Below are 7,387 nucleotides of genomic sequence, written 5' to 3' on the forward strand. Positions count from 1 at the left end.
TTCTACTGGCAGTACATCTATTCTGAATAGCCTGTATGTCTGGTGGGAACCATGTGAGGGTAGGCGACTGTTAATAAAACCGACAGAAATGTATAGCGCTTTTTACAGTGTTTATTGCTGTATGTGGATGTTTGTTCTACGCGGAAAAGGCCTACTTGTTTTATTGAAAGACGACACTCAGTGAAATACAAAAACGTGATTTGTTTCCTAACAGTAAATAGCTCTTGTGCTTGAATTAAGTTGTCTTCTGCCTTCTTTGAGAGCCTTCAAAAATACAAAAGAAAACACTGTTAAACAATGAGGTATTATGTGTTGACATGATGCTTCTACTGTTCTACTATAGATTATTTGAGAAATCAAACAGATAATAAGCAAGCTTTGTTTCCTTCTCTCAGTACTATTGTACTTATTTCTAGTGAAGTGGATAAATAAGGTAAAATATGGCCAGAAAATGTGTGTTTCTACAGGTTAAATTTACAGGACTGGCCCCTTCCTTTTTTGGACAACTCCATTTAGGGTGAGGACCTCCGCATCTCATCCAGGGGTGTTGTTTCCCAACCCTGAAACCAGGCAAGCCGTACAGAGGGGCTGATAAGATGTGCCTGGGCCCCCTCACCTATAGATGAAATGTATATTATTACCATCAGTTACGACCATCAGTCGTACCCACGTTTCCCCACGTTAGCTACGGCCCTGACCGTGGTTGTTGGCTTCTTTTCTGCATGCGCATCCTTCTTTCAATGCCAAACCCCCCTCCATGCCATAGAGCTCTACTTTCACCTGACCCGATCTCTTGGTTTCCGAGCCATGACCCAACATCTTTTAACAAACCCCATGATTTGTACCTCGCCTCCTCATGGTGTTCCTTTAGAGTTGCCGCCACACTCTCACACTTCGCATTGCCAGGGAAACAGGGTTTGTAGTGAATCGTCCTCCCGTAAAGCATACAACTGCTGCACTGACGCACAGACTGATTTCCCCCGAGGGGGTCACTAGAACAGAGGCATTTCTTATCACGTCTACAAATCCTATGCAAGATGAATCGGCCAAACTCCCCACCGGGCATACATCTATTCGCCCCACGCCGTGTTTCGGTATAAGGCTACATCGACATCCGTTTGCGTTAATCTCTGCAGGGTTCTGTCGGATAAGCAGCGTGTTCCCATTCAAAGCCCCACGTGCAATTACATCCAGACGAGACAATGGAAAACACCAATATGCGCGCTAACGGACTGTCTGCAAGCACTTAATGTTCTGTTTGCACGAACCCCCCCAAGAAAAAATACAAGAAAAAAGGAGCCGACTCTACTGTGTTATATTTCAAGCTCAGTGGGACGTTAGTTTTGAGTGTATGTATCCACTCATTGAACAAAATGCTTAAGCCTGTCACACACCTTCCCCTGATGTACACAGCCTCTATGGCCGTGGCTTTTAGCGATGATTAATAGCGACGTTGAGTGTTTACCCTCCACAGGCTCAAGAAAACACTAATGGACACTTATTCTCAGCTTGCGATATAGAGGCTCAGCTGCTAAAATGTCGCTTCAATGAAGATTTATTGACTTTGTAGAGACCTGGGAATAGGAAGTTGTAGCCGACCCTGGTCTATTCTTGTTTTTTCACATAAGGAAAAGGTTTTAATTGATTGGGGGAGGGGGGGGGGTGGTCAAACTCTAGGTATGCACCACCCTCCCCAACCAAAAAATATTTCCACTTCACCCTCACCTTGTGTTTAAAAAAAAAAAAAAGACCCTCCCCCTCTAAATATTCTGATCACAATGGAAGGTATTAAGTAGACCACCTCCTGAAACCAAAGTCAACTGGCTGATAACAGAAGATCTTCTGCATTTCAACATACTTGACTGGTTGGGAATCTATTCAGAACCGACAGCAGAAAGAGCAGTGGGCCAGATTCAAACCCACACTGCAGCTTCTATGTGCCAGAGACAACAGCCTAGATCGCTGAACCACCCGAGAAGCTACATATCGGAAGTTCTGGTTTAAGGCCTATCTGCATAACTACAAACCCGATTCCAAAAAGGTTGGGACACTGTAGAACTGTGAATAAAAACAGAATGCAATGATGTGGAAGTTTCAAATTTCAAAATTTTATTCAGAATACAACATAGATGACATATCAAATGTTTAAACTGAGAAAATGTATCACTTTAAGGGAAAACATCTCAAAAAAGTTGGGACAAAGTTTATGAATAGGAATGTTGTCCCATTCTTGTCTAATACAGGCTTCTAGTTGCTCAACTGTTATGCTGCGCCAAATGTTTTCTATGGGTGGAAGATCTGGACTGCAGGCAGGCCATTTCAGTACCCGGATCCTTCTTCTATGCAGCCATGACTTTGTGATTGATACAATATGTGGTCTGGCATTGTCATGTTGGAAAATGCAAGGTCTTCCCTGAAAGAGACAACGTCTGGATGGGAGCATATGTTGTTCTAAAACTTGGATACAACTGTCAGCATTGATAGTGCCTTTCCAGATGTGTAGGCTGCCCATGCCACACACACTCATGCAACCCCATACCATCAGAGATGCAGGCTTCTGAACTGAGCGCTGATAACAACTTGGGTTGTCCTTGTCCTCTTTAGTTCGGATGACATGGCGTCCCAGTTTTCCAAAATGAACTTCAAATTTTGATTCGTCTGACCACAGAACACTTTTCCACTTTGCCACAGTCTATTTTAAATTATCCTTGGCCCAGAGAAAAAGCCTGCGCTTCTGGATCCTGTTTAGATACGGCTTCTTTTTTGACCTATAGAGTTTTAGCTGGCAATGGCGAATGGCACGGTGGATTGTGTTCACCGACAATGTTTTCTGGAAGTATTCCTGAGCCCATGTTGTGATTTCCATTACAGTATCATTCCTGTATGTGATGCAGTGCCGTCTGAGGGCCCGAAGATCACGGGCATCCAGTATGGTTTTCCGGCCTTGACCCTTATGCACAGAGATTGTTCCAGATTCTCTGAATCTTTGGATGATATTATGCACTGTAGATGATGATAACTTCAAACTCGTTGCAATTTTTCTCTGAGAAACTCCTTTCTGATATTGCTCCACTATTTTTCACTGCATCATTGGGGGAATTTGTGATCCTCTGCCCATCTTGACTTCTGAGAGACACTGCCACTCTGAGAGGCTCTTTTTATACCCAATCATGTTGCCAATTGACATAATAAGTTGCAAATTGGTCCTCCAGCTGTTCCTTATCTGTACATTTAACTTTTCCGGCCTCTTATTGCTACCTGTCCCAACTTTTTTAGAATGTGTAGCTCTCATGAAATCCAAAATGAGCCAATATTTGGCATGACATTACAAAATGTCTCACTTTCAACATTCGATATGTTATCTATATTCTATTGTGAATTAAATATAAGTTTATGAGATTTGTAAATTATTCCATTCCTTTTTTACTCACAATTTGTACAGTGTTCCAACTTTTTTGGAATTGGGTTTGTATGTCGACAAAGGCGTTCAGGTGAGACAGTGTGTAATACGTTGAAACTGGCAAAAGAAAGGCAAAACACAATGACAACCGGACAGAAGAAAAGGACAAGGAACAGAAGCAAACATAAACAGCTTCACCAATCAATCTCACAAGAATTCCCATGACATTTACCGCCACTAACAACCTATTCTGATGAACAACGCCTCTTAATTGTGCAAAAGATTGTCCTTTGGAACTGACATTTATCAGGCAATTAACCAGAGCAATTATAGAGAGGAGCAGGTTGCATGTTCCTACCTATGAGTTCTCTCTGTCATGGAGTTGCATGAAAATCCTTGAGTGGGGAACAACTGCTAATAACTCTTTGAAAAGGTAGGTCAACAAAAATCAAATCAAATGGAAACATTGGCACACTTTGGCGCCTGAAAATTTTTCTATGAAGCCATTGAGAATTATGCTTCTCTCGCTGACTGGATGTTTTTAAATAAAATATGCTTTTCTTTTTTGCTCCCACTACAGCCTTCCTAACTTCTAAAATAAACTTTGTAGGAATGGGGTTAGAAGTGTATGATGCCCTGCTCAGCTACATTTCCAATCCATTCGTTAATGATTACCAGGATAATATAAGTTGTCATCAGTACTGGAAAACCATGAAAATTAGACTTCCTCAAAGTGGTCCTCAGAAAGTCCTAGAAATGTCTAATTTATCTTCTCTCCAGCTCTTATGTATGGTTTAATGTCTCAGTTTTCGTGAGAGGGTAGATATACTGTGCAATAGGTGTTGCGCTGATCAGTTGTGCTTGATGCAGTAAAATCACATGTACTAGCTATGGAACGACCACTCTGTCGGCTTCAAACATGGATTTTTGTGGAAAGGTTTTAAATGCAAAGCGTAACTTTTTTATATTTGGAATAAGTTAAACACAAGTCATTCAAAAACTAATGACAAGGGTGAGATAGTTAGGTTATGGAACGAATGAACCATCTGCATAAATGAAAGACGAAGTTCAATTGGTCTTGCACGTTATTTCATTTACTCCAAAGTTGTATTTTATATTGGTTAATCAAGCAAGTTAGGGACAATATCTGATGTCACCAGAGTTACTACCCATCCATGGTGTCACCAGAGTTAACCCCTAAATCCATGGGGCTTTTACTCTCCGAACCGTTTACAGTTTTTTCCAACTGCTTACACACATTTTCAAAACTATGTCACCTTTCTTCAAAACTCTATACACAATTCCCAAAACTGCACACACAAAATGCCTCACAACTCCTTCAAAATGTAACACTGCATTCAAAATGCCATAAACACATGTCAGAATGAAGCATTTGCATCAAATGGCAAACGCTTCTTTCATAATAGTAAACTTTTGGAAATACCATGCAAACACTAAATCTGAAGCTCTTTGGTCTTTCATAGGCTTATATCTACATTTCAATACAGTGTTCTACAGTGAAAGTAATCTGCTGAGAGGGGTAACAACACTGTAAACACCAATGCAATGTAGAAACAGAATATATTTATTAGGCCAAACATTACTGTTGTACACAGTAGCATACAACAAAACCATACACATATGTAAGCCAAAAGTATAGTCTTTAGAATACAGTGAAGAACAATTGTGTGTGGGGTCCGGGGGGGGGGGGGGGTGTCAGTCACCAGTGCTAAGCTACACTTTATCTCTTCTCCGGGCTGGGTCTGGCCACAATACTTTGTCCACATCACAAGATCTGTTTTCTCTTGCCAAACATTCCTCAATGGGATTTAGAAAAGGTGAATATGGGGGTAGGGACAAAACTACAAATTGTGGATGGGTGGCCAGTTTTGGACCAGAACAGCCCGGTGAAAATTAACGTTGTCCCATATAACCACAAATCTAGCAGGCTCCTGATCTGGATCAGGGACAAGCATTGTGTAAATTGCATCCAGAAAAGTGAGCATGTGGCCGGTGTTGTACGGACCCAGTGTGGCATTGTGATGGAGGACCCTGTTTTGAGTGATGGCAGCACACAGTTATATTACCCCCACGCTGTCCAGGGACATGGGTACAACGCTGTCCTATTACATTTCTTCCGCGGTGCCTGGTTTTGGTGAGGTTGAAGCCAACCTCATCCACATAAATAAATTAATGGCGAATTACATGGGCATCCATCTCCAATACTCTCTGTAACAGACAAAAGGATATACAGATGAGTGAATATGGTATGTCTGAAGTTCTGGAAGTAGTGATGCATACACACCTCTACAAAGTAATGTTGCAGATTCTTGACTCTGTCAGAGTTTCTCTCAAATGGCACCTTGTAAAGTTGTTTCATGGTCACTTGGTGCCGTTGGAGGATGCGTTGTATGGTCGTTGTGTGGTCGCTGTATGGTCGTTGTGTGGTTGTTGTGTGGTCGTTGTATGGTCGTTGTGTGGTCAACAGGCTTACAGCATTGATGTTGTTAAATATGGTGTCATTATTCAAGATATGCTCTCTTATCTCTCGAATCCTAATTGCATTGTTGGCCAAACCATATTTATAATTGCTTGTACATCTGCAAACAAGATTCCTCCATGATGTCTTTGCCTTTCCACTCTGTACATAATTCAAACAGAGTATGTGTTCAGCATAGGAACTGTAAACAATTTACAAACAAATGTAGTACAGCATGATAACCAACCTCATTCAATGCAGTGCAATAAATGGATGACTTAGTTACAAATGTTAATGCAATACTATGCAGTTATACATATTTTACAGTACATTACTGTAATGCAAAAATAGTCATTAGATAGTTGCATACCTGTTCTCATTTCTGAAGGTTTGAATTATGGACGCCACTGTAAATCGACCCAAGTTGGGCTGGACTCTCAGTTTAGCCTCTCTCATGGTCAAACCATGGTTGATCACATGATCAACTAGTGTTGCCCTAATATTATTATCATCGTCATCATCATCTTCTTCTTCCTCTTGCTCTCTGTCCACTGTTCGGAACAGGTAATCTGACCTTTGACCTCTTTATAGGCCTATACTACAGTAAAGCAGTGATTGGTTAGTGATCAGTTAAGCAATTAGTGTTTGCACACGTGAGGAGAGTGTGTGTGTGTGTGTGTGAGACCTGGTGAATAAGTGCAGCATTTTGAATGGTTGTTTTTGGAAAAGGAAAGCAAGTCACCTCCTGTAAAATGTTTGCGTTTTAGGTAGAGAATTATATGTAACGTTTGGAAAAAAAGTTTTTTAAGCAATTGAAAACTGAGTCAAAGGCTGAGAAATGTAGAAATGTAGAGATTTGGTGTGTAATTTTGCACTTTAAATGAGAGGTTTCAAAAATCGTGTGACATGAAAAGATTTTGTGTGCAAGCAGTTGGAAAAAACTGTAACCCCTAAACCCATGTGGCTTTTACAGTCCGAACAGTTAGTTTAACCCATTCATTCATAGGGCTTTCAACATTTCAACCAAGCAGGGTGGCAGGTAGCCATGCTGTTAGAACTGGCCAGTAACCGGGAGGTCATTAGATCGAATTCTGACAGAGGTAAATCTTTTCTAACCCTAAGCCCATAAGGCAGTTTACAGTAATCAACCCTAGGTTGCTGCGGTAAATGAGAATTGTCTCTCTGCCTGCCCAGGTAACTCATGATAGCAATAAAAATAAAAAAAAAAGAATATGACATTTTAACTACACAGTAAACCAGCGTCTGCATACTATTGATAAAGGATGTTGATTTTTTGTGGTTAAGAACTATACATGCAGTTTACAACTTGAAGACAAGGTTACCTGGGGCTGATGTAGTACTGCTTCATTACCCTTCACAACGAAATTCACCTTTCAGCAGGACTTAGAATTACTGATCTACGGCATCAGTCTTACCAAAAGACAAAAAGGGGAATTTTCAAGTGTTTACTTTAACAAACTACATGCAAATAAACCAGGAAATGCAGC

This window comes from Esox lucius, chromosome 3, assembly GCF_011004845.1.
Source record: "Esox lucius isolate fEsoLuc1 chromosome 3, fEsoLuc1.pri, whole genome shotgun sequence".
NCBI classification, from domain to species: domain Eukaryota; kingdom Metazoa; phylum Chordata; class Actinopteri; order Esociformes; family Esocidae; genus Esox; species Esox lucius.